We start from the raw sequence: 15,564 nt of genomic DNA on the forward strand, positions 1-15,564 counted from the left end.
CACAGTACATACACATACATTAAAAAACTGATATCTTGGATGTGATTAATCATTATTAATCGTTTGAGAACGTTAATATATATATATATATATTACATTTGCACATACAGTTAAGCTAATATTTAGCTAAAATGTGTCAACTTTGCATCCACCCAGCTATCTCCGACTGATAGATAAATGCATACAAATATGTATGTGTATGTGCATGGAGCAATTATTAAGGAGGAGGGGTTTAAAATGGGTCCCCTGGTTCAAATTCTACAAAGAAAGTCCACAAATTCAACACAGAGTGTCAGAAACACTGTGTGACATTTGAGTTCAAAGCCTTGTTCTTTCCTCTGGTTCAGAATGGATTGTTATCGCACACAGTAACCCACCCTGTGATAATTATCGTCAATAATTTATGCAGGCGGGCAGTGGATGGTGTTTTTTAAATGGGGTTGCTGTCTGCAGTCGTGCTCTGGCTGCTCCTGCTCATTTAGCTGGCTTTAATGTGCCATCTACCATTATCTATATGAGTCTGCTGTGCTTGTTTTCCACCGCTGTAGTTTTGTGCAGAGGGGCCGTTTTTTTTTTTTTTTTCTCCTTTCCCTCCCTCCTTTCTCTCAGACTCTCTCTGGCTTCATTTTTTGTTTGTTTTCTTTTGTGCTTTTCCTCTTTGTGTTTCAATGTCACCCGTTACTTCACTGTCCCTCTGCTTTTTCACATTCTCTCTTTGTTCACCCTTTTACAAGTAAAGCTACATTTAGAAAACAGTATGATGGTTTTACCATGTTTTTTTGGACATATTAATACTGTTTTTCTTTGGCATACACCATAGTCATACTATGATATCCTTTGAGTTGCGTCTAAATACCATGGCAATTTTTCAACAATATGGTAAATATAAAGTCATTTGACCAGTGCTGAAAGAAAGTGAACAAAAGAAGACAATATAATAGCGACTCATTTAAAATACAATATAATAATGGAAAGGAGATGCACATAAAGTAGGAATTAAATAAAAAAAAAATTAGATTAAAAAAAAGAATAATAATAATAATCTGACAAAGAAAAATGGAAACTGATGTTGTATAGTATAAACAATCTGAACTGCATAAATCAACAATTTTAAATAAATAGAGTTTATTATCAACAAAGTGAATTGCATAAATCACAACTATGGCAGCATAGAAAGTGAGTATGTGCTGATTTGCCTGTGGAAAGACACACGTCACACACATATAAAGTTGATATATTGATGGTCAATGCTTTAGATGTGCACTTACTGTACCTCAACCAAGTGTTTTTAAGCTTATGTGTGCAGTAAGTAAAGTTTAAATAAATGTATTAGTCTTGTTTTCCTGTGTTCTGCAGTAACTGCATTTAATCGTTTTTCTTTATGAACGCACAGCCGTTTATTTGGCCCTTTCAGGCAAAGTGGTGATAAAGCAGGAGTGATAGTGGATAAGAAGGCTGGGAGTTTTTGAGCTGAAATGAGGCCGAATACTGTCAGATGGTTTGTTGGCTCTCACACTGGAGATGTGCTGATGTTCCTGTTGTCCGGATGGCAAAACGAGAGTGATTATGCCAGCTTGCTGCACACTTTGTGCTGACAAAGACTTTTTATGATAAAAGATAAAACATTTTAGCTGCCTAAGAGAAGTGTTTGCTGGAGGGAAAGCGTGTGTTTGTTGGAAAAAGCAAGCCAGAAAGAGAGAGGCAGAACATGAAAGCTTGTTTTCCTGCGCAAACCCACCAGTTGCACATCACACGTTCTCCTAAAAGAGAAGACGCTCGCCGTGCTTTCAGGCCGTTTTGTTGTCATTTAAATTAGGGGTGCTTTACATCTCACTGTTTGTTGCAGAAGTTCTAAGCGAGCTGGAGGTTTCCTACGGTCTGACATTTCTCTTCCTGTCTCCCTCTCTCTCACCCATGAAAGAGGCGCTCTCGGATCGTTTTGCCTTCCTTTGGCACAATGAAAGTTCAGGGTCAGCATTGACTGAAAATTATACACTTTCCCAAGGGAATCCGTGCACTTTCCAAAATGTAGATCGCACCTTAGAAAAGAAACATGCCTGTTTCTGTGTGTGTAAGCGTGTGTGCACGTGTGCATCGGATCCCCTGCTGTTCTCTAAGCTAGAGCTGCTCACCTTTAAACAGCACAACAATAATCAATGGGCCGTTATTAATGATAAAAGTCATTTATGTACACAGTTCTCGCCTCCCGCAGGGCTCCATATGACTTTGTAGTTGTGGAGAAGCATTTGTGCTTGATCTGTGCTCTGTATTGGATTCTTCAGCAGGGCAGCCAGCCTGACTGCGCTCCTCTCCAGAGCACCGCCGAGCACAACGGATTGATCCAACCTTTCAGAAAATATGGATGTGCTCCGTGCCAAATGAATTCAGCAGGACGGCTGTAATATGGACATATCTTTACTTCAACCGTAGTGAACTGAAAATCACTGAGGAAAAATGTTTGATTATATCGACTGGAAATGTTGATGATCTGCCGTTCCTCACAAATGCATGGGATATTTGGTTTCTAACAGGAGAGAAATGGATTATCGGCATCAGGGGAGTCGAATCTCCTTTCTCTATGAAAATATTATAGGATTCCAAATCACAAAAAAGTATTCTTGCATGAAATATTAAGTATAAGGATGATAAGAAAAACTTTACATGTGTTCATAACAAACTAGATAACATTTTAAGGCAGCATATTAGATTTCTTGTTTTGGATAAAATCTAAAGAAGCATTGCATGTATATTTCATGTAGAAGGCAATCCCAGAATGCATCAGAAACTTATCCAAGATGGAAGACAGAGTCTATAAAATTGTCATTTAACATGAAAAGTATAGAAAAAAAAATCAACAATTTTATATAAATATTATGTATTTTTATGCTTATTATTGTATATTTAGCTTAGCAACTCTAAAATGCATTATGACAAGACAAAACAAATGTTCATTATGAATAAAGACATTATTAGTTTGGAGAAAACCAACAATTTATTATTATTATTCATGGTAAATAAATGAGTATTGAGCAAATATGCAGTAAACTGATCAAACGTGACAGTAAAGGCATTTATAATGTTAAAAAAAATAAAAACCAAATATTTCTAGCTCAAATAAATGCTATTTAATGCTTATTTATATTCATCAAATAATCCTGAAAAAAAAAATGCATTACAGTTTCCACAGAATTATGTCGCAACACAACTCTTTTCATCATAATTAGAAGAAATGTTTCTTGAGCAGTAAATCAGCATATTAAAATGATTTCTGTCGGATCATGTGACGCTAAAGACTGGAGGAATGATGTTGAAAATTCAGCTTCGATCACAGGAATAAATAACATTTTAAAATATATTTTAATAGGAAAATAGGTTATTTAAAATTGTTAAAAGACTTTGCAATATTGCTGTTTTTACTGTATATGTGATAAAATAAGTGCAGCCTCTTTCAGTAAAATTTTAAATCCTAGTTTTATTGGCATTTCTTTCAAACCTGAAAACAGTGAGTGGTCATGTGCTCCACATATGACTGATACAGGCCTAGTGTAAGAATTATTCAACCAGGTGACACAACGCAAAAAAAAAAAAAAAAAAAACATATATAATAAAAAAAGAAAGAGAGGCACTGAAAGGAAATTACACTGGTCGAGCATAAATCATATTAATTATAAAGGTAACGCCATATTAAGAACTCATGGAGGGAAAATGAAATGATCAAGGCTCATCTCTGGCTGGAGTTAATGAAATACTAATTACCTGATGATAAACTGAGAGTACAGAAAGGGAGAGAGAGTGTGCATTTATAGTAATCAAGAGGTAATAAAGTTTCCATTTTATGCTGAGTCATTCTGTTTGACTGGTTAATTGACCATCACTTCACAGATGTTATTGGTCAATTACACCCCAGTATCTGAGGACTCAAACTGTACCATGCTCAATTATTTATTACTTCTGGATGCTTTTGGTCCTGGATGCTGATTATGTTAATTACAGTGATTTTAATATTACTGTCCTAAAACTTTCTTTATCATGGTAAAATCACTGTAGCATGCTGCTTATTGCTTTTAGAGAGCACTGGGAACAAGAAAATAATACTAGAAATATTCACTTAACAATAATATTCTAATAAAGTACATTTTTTAAAAGTTGTGTTTTTTATGCTTACCTAGGTTGGGCAAAAATACATTAAAAACAGTAATATTATGACTTATTATTAAATTTTAAAATAACACTTTTCTATGTCAATATATTTAAAAAATTTAATTTTAATTTTGATGCAAAGCTGAATTTTCTGCTTCATCAGGATTAGTCACATGATCCTTCAGAAATCATTCTCTCTTTATCAATAAAAAAAAGTTGTGCTGTTATAATTTTCTGCATTATTCAGCTCAGAATTTAGACTCTGCTACCATGTTGTTTTTCAATGAGCAGTATTTGAGAGATTTAATGCAGTTTATTTGCTGGTGAGGGTTTTCACACACAGAGAGACACCTAGATCCATCCCTGCAATCATCACAGGGACCCTCTTATTCTGTCTTTGTTTAATTTGCAGTTAATATCAGATTTTGCTCCCATTGATTTCCTCTCTGTGTTTTCACTCTAAATAATTCAGTGACATTCTTCACCTCTCTGTCTCTGTATGTCTCTCTCTCTCTTGCTCTCTGTATAGTCATTTAATGGTCAATAAGTGGGTTAAAATTGGACAATGGTGGATGGGACCGGTTTTGACGTGAGATGGTGTGGATTTTGTCCCCTAGAGGAGGTGCATGGATGGGGGTGTCAGGGGCAGTGATATGGGGGAGCTGTGTAAATTTAGACAGACGACAGAGCACCACAGTCAATCAGGGCAATCCAGACATACATCAATAGTGGTTTCCCCTGTTTGAGCAATGAATAATGGACAGACACCAGAGAGAGAGAGAATATAGTGAGCTGAAGTCATTGAGTCTTCAAACAGCACACATATGGTAATCTTTTTTTAACCCAAATTATCAAAAAAAAAAAAAAAGTATTTCTGGGTTAACAGTATAGTACATCCATTTTATTTATTCAAAATACTACTCAAAATATCATATGACAGTCATAGTGGTTAGAACGACATAAGAAAATTATGACAAAAGTTATGTTTGCATGAACTGTAACTTTAAATTCAATTAAGCACACTCAATTGTTTTCCCTCATTAAAAAAAGACCCAAGTCATAGTAGTATTAAAATCTGTGACCAGCCAAATACTTTAAACTTTGTGGCTTAATCATAATCATCATGACTTTAATTATGGCTAACTGAAAAGATTTTGATTTTGTGTGATGCTTCATCCACACCACTAGGTGTCAGTACAACCAGAGACAAATTATTGTGCTTGAATAATATCTACATCATTATGCAAAAACAGAAGATCATCCACCTAGAAAAGTAGCAGAACATCTAAAAGACAATTAACTTTAAACACACAAAAATAAAAAATTACAATTCAAAGAACAAATATTGCTACCGAAGATTTCAAGTGAACGAAAATTTGAGCTTCACTTTTCTGCTTTTTAAACCCTCTAGGGCTCTTTCCCAAAAAAGAGTCCAAAGAAGACTTCTCTTTTGATGAGAACGCTGAGTGTATCTGTACTGTCAAACACATAGGCTTCATTCAAAATTGCACACTTTCTTACTAGATAGTAGACAAAAAATTGAATGCGAGAGGATTTGTGAATGGCAGTGAAGCAAAGCATGACAATTTTGTCTGAATTATATTCATACTACACAAATTCATACTATATAGAACTTTCTTAACAGTCATGACTTACTTTATTAAAAATAAGTAACTACTCAGAGAGTATGCAATTTAAGACGCAGACATAGCCTGTGCGAACATATGCCTGACACATGCACACTAGAAAGTTGCACACTTATCCAGTGTCTGTGCTATTTCTCTCCAGAAGTTATGAGTGATAAATATGTGTTTGTACTCATTTACAGCAGAGTTGCATCCATCTGTTAACCTGTTCATGGGTATGTATTGTTGGCGTTTTCTGTAGTCTGTCTTTGTTTCGACTCATTTTTTTAAATTTCAACTGTGAAACAGCAGTTCAGGCTGATGTTGCCACCTTGTGGACAAACTAACTATTCTGTAAAAATCTGAGGCGCATGTGCGACCTGAACGTACGGAGTATAAGCAGTTAAACAGTCTAGCAATACATGTGTACTATGCTGATGATGACAACCCTTACGAAAATTAAGTATGGTTTACTACAAACTAATTAAAAAAAATGATTAATGTAGTTAAACACTGTACTGTAACCACAAATTAACCATGCTTTGCTACACTAATCATAGTTTTAAACATGGTACTTGTAATAAAATTGTGTATATACAAATGGAAATCGATCTGCCAAAAAAAAAAAAAAAAGATAAATTAAAAATAAGTACATTTTCATTAAAAAAGTTCATTTTCATGATGGAATGGTTTGCATAACCTACTATACGCCTTAAAAACAAATTGTACTTTGGACTTCTAATGTAAGCGCATGTATTTAAAAACAAAATGTGTACAATTTACTTTGAAACTGCTTTCACAAGAAATTGCTTGTACATTTCATAAATACTCACAAAGACGTTACAAGTAACATTGAATTATATCTTAATCTGAAATCCTTCTCCAGTAAACTTTATTTACAACATTTTGAACATTGTCTAAACTAATGTGAGTTAGGGGTGGGGCTATGTGTTTACCTGGCCAATGGCAGATGAGGGGAGTGTTCTGGAAACCTGTTTGAAAACAGTCACTTTTTTGCAATTCCATTTAATGTCATTATAGTGCTGCAGAATTTACACACTTCAGCTTTAATGAATCGTTTCTGGAGTGTAGCACATGTCAGACGGTCCACTGATGATGTTGTTCGAGTCAAGCTGACCTCACATTAATTTCCTTCCTTAACCCTGACAGCTTGATCAGTTGACTGGCATTAGGTGAGAGTTAGGCCTCTGTTGCGCGAGCGTGAGGGCAAATCCTGCTCACCGGGGCTCCAGCCGTACCTGTCAGTCTCAGACATCAGGGGGGTTCGAGGTGTCCCTGGTGGGCTCTGGTTAGAGACAGTTCTCACTCCCGATGACCAACGGCCATCTCGCCCAGACACAGAACCGACATGCTAATCAATGATGGTCTGTCAGGATGACGGGCTGATAAAATAAGACGAAAATGACTGGGAATGAACTGCAGCAGTGTGTGTGTGTGTGTGTGTGTGTGTGTGTGTGTTTCAGGGTATTGCAGGTGTCTGCTGCAGTTTGGTCCTGCTGTGCAAAGGAGTACTGGAAAAGTGATGTTATATTTGGCCAAAGATTTCCTTCACATATGCAGTCTGAGGTGTTTGTCAGAATTAATGTGTGTTTAACGTGCACTGGAACAATGGCCTGTAGAGGAACTGCTCAAAAACCTATCTGAGCATCTCAAGTGTATTCCTATGTGTGTGAGTGTGTGTGTCTCAATAATGTGTAACAGGATCTAATGGATGATATTTCAGTCTGAAAGCAAGATGTTAATGAGATCACACACTCACCCTCACAAATACCCATACATTTTTACCTAAAGGAGCACAAACCATAGACTTCTGTTGGTTTTCTTTTGAATTGTACAGACTTAATACAAATCATTTATTCAATCAATCAATCAGTCAATCAGTGATTTGATCTATCTATCTATCTATCTATCTATCTATCTATCTATCTGACTAAAGTTTGTGCATTAAAAAGAATATTTGCTCTTTCGTAGCTTATGAAAGATTGTTATAAATATGAATTTAACATTTAAAATGTATATATTTATTTATTTTATTATTAAAAATTAAATATTATTATACATTTTATTATAAATATTCATACATTCATTTTAAATTTTATCATACATTTTCAGTATTAATAATGAATTTGCGTATTAAATTATTTTTTTTTTGTGTATTCTTGTGTATTTTATCAAATTCAGACATTAAAATGTATTTATTTAATATTTTTTTCCATATTTAGTTTGATTGATTGATCATTATTACTATTGTAATTATAATTGTTGTTGCATTTTTATTAAGATATTAATTGTAATCATCTGAATGTCCCCACTGTGTAGGTCATTTCAGGTCCTTTCAAGTCACAACATGACCCACACACAAACTTTTTTCTGATAAATTTTTTTTTTTGAAATATTCTAGAATAATATACTTTAAAAAAAAAAATAATAGAAAAAAATTATATTTGGCCTTGAGAAGTTTATTTTTCAGTATGCATACATTACACATACAGTACAGTATACTGCAGCAACATTTTTAAAGGGGTCAATCCAATATAATCCTCCTGACACACAAACTGTCACTGATCAAAACAAACACTGGAGACATGATCAATTATTCATAAACAACTTCTTAATAACCACCCAAATATTTAAAATATTATTATTTAATAATTCATGCACAGAATGTGATTTCATGCACAGACTCATGAATGATGTCACAGAGTTCAACAAACAAAACAGAAAATTCTTTGATTCATTTAATAAACATTAAATTCAAGCAACATTTTTACGTTTTATACAGAAAATATGAATGATGCTTGTCAGAGGATTGCTGTGCGACGGCTGTTCTCAGTTGCTATGTGGTTGCTAGGGTGTTCTGTGTGGTTGCCTGGGCATTGCCAGGTGGTTGCTTACTGATCCGAATCAAAAGAGCCCAAGTCTACTCTTAACACTAAAATGGCTTAATAGTAGAGTTCATGCACTTTCTGGGGTTTGACTTCTGTGTTTTTCACACTGTGGAAGTCAATGGCTACCATGAACTGTTTGTTTACCAGCATTCTTTAAAATACCCTCTTTGGTGTTCAAGCAGAAGAACCAAACCTATTTTGGATACCAAAGGCTACCAACATTTCTTCTTTGATGACTTGAGGGTAAGTAAATGATGAAAGAATTTTCATTTTTGGGTGAACTGTCACTAGTTCACCCAAAAAAAAACGTTACATAGAGGCGTTTGATGATTATTGTTAGAGGTTTGTTCAAATCACTATTGCTTAAAGTGATTTAAACAATGATTGTTCGTTCATAACCAGTCAAACCGCACTGACTGTTCAAACTTTGTCATATTTAGAGACGTTTTCTCTCTCAAATAGCAAACAAGTGTTGTAATGTATGATTGAGTGCTGAGTGACAGTACTGAAACACACACACCTTACTCTTAATGCTCTCTCTCTCTCTCTCTCGTTCTCTCCGGTGCTGTAAATGAGTTGGGCTAACCTCTCTGACCACGCTCTTTCCTGTCTCTGCTGAACCACACATCTCATGAAATATTTAATGTGCTCGGGAGTGACCGACCTCTCTTCTCCTCTCTTCTTCTTTCAATTCATTTTTTTTCCACCCATCTATTCCACTATTCCTGTCTTGTCAAGTTCACTCTTGTCCTCGGCCTGATCCTCTCCTCCACTGCGTTCTTCTTAAAGAAACAGTTCGGCAGCAATTAAATCATCAATGCCTGAAAACTTTACTCTTCACCACAGCAAATCAAATATAGCATCTACTGTTTATGACTAGGGCAGTATATGAAAAGGTTTATGTTATGTTTATATTTATTGTTAATACCTCTCTTCTACAGTTCATAATGACTATGTCTACCAAGCTTGAAAAAGAATCGCATGAGTCAATTACTCAGTGATGGAATCATAAAGAGTCACTGAATCAGTGTTTTTGAATGAATTGGTTTAGTGAATGATTCAATGATTTATTCATAAAGATAGAACATGTTTTATCGCTTGAATAAATCTCTGTGTTAAAAACAAATAATTTGAGTAAATGATTCAATGACTCATTTATAAATGCAGTCACTTGCTTCATTCCTTAAAAAATAAAAATAAAAATCGGTGTGTTTGAATGAATCGGTTGTGTAAATGATTCAATGTCTCACTTATAAAGATAGTCACTTGTCACCACCTGCTGGTGAAATGATGTACATGCAAATATAACTTTAAATGATCATGTAAACAAGAATAGGAGCAAACTGTTTTATATATAATTCTTTTTAATACACTTAAAATGCATTCATAGGTTTGCTCACCAAGGCTGCATTTATTTAATCAAAAATACAGTAAAACTGTGAAATATTATTGCAATCTAAAATAAGTGTTTTCTTATTTTAAATTATATTTTGAAATGTTAATTATTTCTCTGATGGAGCGCTGAATTTTCAGCATCATTAGTCTTCCAGATCACATGATCCTTCAGAAATCATTCTAATATTCTGATTTTCTGCTCGAGAAAGTTGAAACATGATACTTTTTTGTATTCCTTAATAAATAGAAAGTTCAGAAAATGTATTAATTTTAAATTGACTTATGGTCAAAGCGAACTTTTCCACAGGAAAAAAAAAATTTAATTAATTAATAAAAAAAAACAGTATATAGGTTTGTTTTCTTTCTTGGCTGTTCTTTTTCCTAATTTCCTCCCCTTTCCATTCTCCTTTCAAAACATTTTCATCTCTCATCAGTTCTCACATGACCTCCTCTCATTTCCTGTCCTCTCTCATCACCGTCATCATCATCATCCTCATGCCTGAGCTCACGTCTGTCAGACTGCGATAATTCTGACGTCACGTCCACCTGCTGACCTCAGACTGCAGGACAGTCCATCCCATTTCATTCCTCTTTCTGCATATGGTTTGGCGTCCTAGCGCAGTGCCACCAGATCTGCGGCCGGTGTCTTGTTTAATCAACACTGATGAATATTTGATGGTGTGGTGGTGAGCACAGGGGTGGCCCAGGCCGCTTCTCTCATTATCTACACACACACGCACGTAGGCTCAATCTCAGCCGATTTAGACACACTGCCTTTAAGTCTTGAACACGCACACAAAGTTTCAAACTTCCACTAGGCTCAGGCTAAGGAATATATTCAGTCACTCATCGTGGTTCACGCTTATCCAGACTGAAATGTGACGAGTCAATGAGTTCATAGTGACACAGTATTGGCCCCGTCATGTCAGATCTTGTTTGGGATATGTTTCATGCATAATGTATCGCATTAGGGCTATCTTTACCTTTGTGTGCAGACATCTGTGATCGATAAGCCATTCATTGGGATAAATGATCAGCTGCCTATTTTTCCCATGTAGAGATCTGTGGAAGTTTCTGCTAGAGCTGTAATGCTTGATAATATCAATATCAATGGTTAAGCAGAATTAGGCAAAAAAGGTTAAATAAGATGGATCTTATGATGTAGTGACATAATTTTGACAGGGTATTATAAATACAAAAGATTTTGTTCATTCATAGCTTAATGGAAATCTCAGATTTGACTCGTTTGAGCGTCAAGTTTGAAAATATAGAGCTATAAAATTAATTAAGATAGATAATTTGGTCATTGAAGAGAAATATGTATTCAAATTAATCCTTATATATCTATTTTGCAAGGAAAAACATGAAAATACTGGGTCATTTTCTGAAAGAAATCTGAAAAGGAGGAGCCTGAAGCAAAAGTCTCCATTTGTTCTCAATGCATCTCACTGAGAAAGCACTGAGATGCCTTTTTTATTTTTATTTTCCCTAGGAAAGCATGTTTGCTTTTTTTCTTTAAAATTTATTTGAGATGCATAATAACATCTCTACAGTTTTCTCCACACTGTCTTTGTGCCATCAAAAGGCTTCAAAACTCCATGTGAAGGGCCCATTTGTAAACAGTGTCACCCAGAGCTGGTTTGTAAATATCTCCACGCTTTGGCGAAGAGGGATTGCTGGAACAAACGATGAACTCCAGAGGCAAAATGAGGATAATGATGAGGGGCGAGTGTGTTCAATAGAAGGTCAAAAAGTGCAGGGCCTGGGGCCATGAGAGCGTTAAAGAGACAGGATGAGAGAAAACACTTGACATTTATACAGCCCATCATAAAGAAACAGACTGACAGCTACTCTAACAATCCAATGGCAGAGTTGGATCAGCTGCAGTTCTCACGTGCTTAAAGCTATAGCTGAATATAGTTTGGCAGGAACCTTGCTGGCTCTTTCATTTCTGTCAGTTTGTTCTTGAAGGGTGCGTTCATTTCTGGAGTCGTCCTGTCTGTGACAGAGCAGCATTTGATGCGCAGATAAATACAGAGAGCCGAGCAGGTTTTGATCTGCATAAAGACTTTAACCTCTATTTCCTCTCAGCTGCAGTAAACGCTGCGGGTTTGGAGAGGGGTCAGCCTTGCTTATCAAATATTTTTCAACTTAAATGACGGATTTATTAAACAAATAGCTTTTTGGTCTGACTCTGAACCCCTTGTGATTGAAATACGCCGTTGTGTCAACAGCCTGCCTCCTCTCGTGGCTGGCGAGATGCTGAAGATCACTGAATAAATACAAGTTGGAAATGAACACAGATCCGGAGGATTCGCTCTCCCAACCCCCTGTTTGACATTTCCTTCCATGGGCCATCCTTCATGGACATTGTTATAACCGATACAGAGCCGTGCGTTTGCTCTATGTGTGCACGTGTTTTCCATAAAACAGCCTGCATTGGTTGCTACAGTGGCCAAATGGTTAATTACATGTTTAAAATATAATAATAAATGGTTAATGCCATCATATAGTCATATAATAGATAATTTGCTTATTTAAATTTAATTTTTTATTTTTTACTTAAAAATTATATGTCATTTATCATATGAATTACAGAAACGTTAGGCTACATATAAATAAATGATTTTTTTTTTTTTTTTTTTTTTTTTTTTTTTATAACTATTAACTATTCTAGATCATTGTATGCCAATAGGGAGGCTCTTCTAGATTAATCTGAGGTTCATCATTTACTTGAGTAACTTCATGTTTGGATTTGATTTATTCTGCTCGCTTAAATATATATAATTAAAACCTGTATTATCTATATGGGTTGAATCCTGCAGAAATTAAGGTCATTTTAGTTTATCTTTCAAATTAATGTATTTTTTATCAAAGGTAAGAAATTATACTAATGATAAGGGTTTTATCAAACATTATCATTGCTCTATTAATTCATGCATTTAACCGTGTAAAAAAAAACTGTAAAACAGCACAGCTCGCATCTTTAACTTTCCCCAATTGCCCGTTTTTCTCTTTCACGTCCATCCGCAGAGTGTTTCTCTTTTTGCCTTAAATGGGTTAGCTGGTGTTCTTGTTGTCGCTGTTTGTAGCTGCTGAACTTTGAGGGTGGGATGCTGTTGAGTTGTGTTGATGAAGTATCTCTTGATTAATAGATCCATGAGGCAAACCGGCTGACATATGGCTCATGAAGCAGCTGGGATCTGTACCTGCGGCATCCCCTCCGGCCATTAACATATTAGAGGCTTTAGTGCAGGCAGAAAGACAGCAGCACCCTAGAGCTGTTTGATATAGACTCTCAATAATGCATTAGTCTTCAATCTGCGAGGGAGCTGTTCGTGGTGCTGAAAAATGGCGCTTGCGCTTTTCGGTGGTGTCAAAATGCAGGCAAAATATAGTTTCAAATTAATATATTAGGAATTAACAGCGAAATTGTGCCTTTTGTGTTTAAAAAACTCCTACATCGTTAAAAATATATTTAAATGATCGAAATATTTGAATAAATTATTATAATATCTGTAAAAGCGAGCTGTTTCTACCTGACGTAACTATTAGGAATTATTTTCGTTAAGGTAAATTATTCTAGTCGGGTTGATGTGGATATAAATAATTAATTTGACTTTAATAAACGAGTTAATTTAGTTCTTACCATAAACACATTTTTAGATTAGCAAAACATTGTGTAGTGTAAGAAGAAAACTTGATCTCAAAACTGACCTCCAAGGCAAACAGCATAAAGACGAATAAAAATAACTAAAGCAATACACTTGCAAATTCTAATTTCTTTGAAATATTCGTTTGTAGAAATTGTTACAAAATAGAAAACTAATTGAAACTGCTGGGTGGCACAAACTCACTCGATGGCACTTATGAGCTAAAGCTGAAAATGAAAATCTGCTATATCTTAATAAGCTGTTGCAACAATAAAGCGTCGAATTATGGAACAATCCAAATGCATGTGTAGATCGGGAGAATTTTAATGCCAGTCAAATCAAACTTGTCATTCTTTCCAAAAGAAAATGTCCATATACTCACTGCGTTCTTCTCTTCGTTGCCAAAAGCCAAACAGTAGCAATAAATGTTTCTTTCTCCAGCAGCACTGCAGCTGCGACCTGCTTTCATCAAGAGCTTCCCTGAAAAACCCCGATAGCTGTCTGAAAATATTGCATTTTATATCAGCAAAGCGCGATTAATATTGCATCACCTACATATAACATATCTTTTTTAAAGGCAGCAAAATGTAAAGCTCACCACCCCTTCCCCCACTGAATTTTCTTCAAAATTACAGTGAGAAAGATTTGCAGTGTCGTTTTTTATGAATAAACAAACTTTTAAAATTAGACGCATTTTATTGTGAGGGTATATAAAAGACACTGTTTGGAGAGGGCCTGGTCTCAGGCTTCATTAAATGCTTATTGTCAGTTTGGCAGAGTAAAACAAAAAGCATAGCCTTTCATAGCATTTGCTTCTGTTTGAGGGAATCATTTCGTATATATTATAGGCAGATATAGAATCGCAGAATTGCGTTCAGATGGAAATCTAATGTAATGATCATGTTACCTCATTTAGCAGACACGTGCATGGCCAAAAATTCCATTTGTTTGACACACTAACATCCCATTAGGGCGCCGATAACAATTACCAAGGTTTTTAATTAGTGTCTTGTTGTATTCCGTTTATTAATTTTCCAAACCACAGAGCATGAATTATTTAATAAACCGTAGTAATAGTATTTAAATTTAATGCTCAAGTAGAATCATGGCCGAAATAGTGCAACATTTATTAAAAAAGTGTCTAATATTATTTAGTTATTATTACTGTTTATTGTTATTATTGTTATTATTATCATCATTATAGACCGTCTTGTCTCTTATTTACTATTTTGTCTGCAATGTATTCTGGTGAAAATAAGACGTTTTCTTGTTAACAGTTAAAAACTTGAATTTCGTGGTAAATGAGTTGTTTTTTCTGGTCTAACGGAATGCACGGCCTGGACTGAGAATTTCAGATCATGGAAATGAAGAGAAATAAAATGTATAAATAATGCATGTTTCCAGAGTAATGACTGTATATCAAAGATATGCGCTAAGGAAGCCAATCAAACCACTGTAAGTGAAAGAAAGAAAGAAAGAAAGAAAGAAAGAAAGAAAGAAAGAAAGAAAGAAAGAAAGAAAGAAAGAAAAAGAAATACATTTTATTGGATCGATTTTCTCTTTCAAATCAAACAAGGGTTGGACTAATATTGGGCTAATGTTTTCCGCCATTGATATATTACGTTTTAATTATGACATGAAACTTTCTGGGTTCATCGTTTCGCCGTGTCTTATTTTTTATTTTTATTAGTATTTACCGAAAACTTTATGTAGGCTATTTTGGATTTAATTGTGCAGAGCACTATTTAAAAAAAAAAAAATGTGTTGACAACAGTGGGTGGGTGCTGATAATTTTGAATTCTAATAAAATATATACATTTTACATTCCTCGTTGATGTGTAA

The 15,564-nt window shown here is 35.0% G+C and overlaps 1 protein-coding gene across 1 annotated transcript in view; it reads left to right on the forward strand.

Moving 5' to 3' along the window:
* Positions 1 to 15,564, forward strand: part of LOC127959601 (protein unc-50 homolog) — a 922,469-nt gene that overhangs the window by 672,712 nt on the left and 234,193 nt on the right. The gene's annotated exons all lie outside the window — the stretch shown is intronic.

Source organism: Carassius gibelio, chromosome B6 (genome assembly GCF_023724105.1).
Source record: "Carassius gibelio isolate Cgi1373 ecotype wild population from Czech Republic chromosome B6, carGib1.2-hapl.c, whole genome shotgun sequence".
Lineage (NCBI taxonomy): Eukaryota > Metazoa > Chordata > Actinopteri > Cypriniformes > Cyprinidae > Carassius > Carassius gibelio.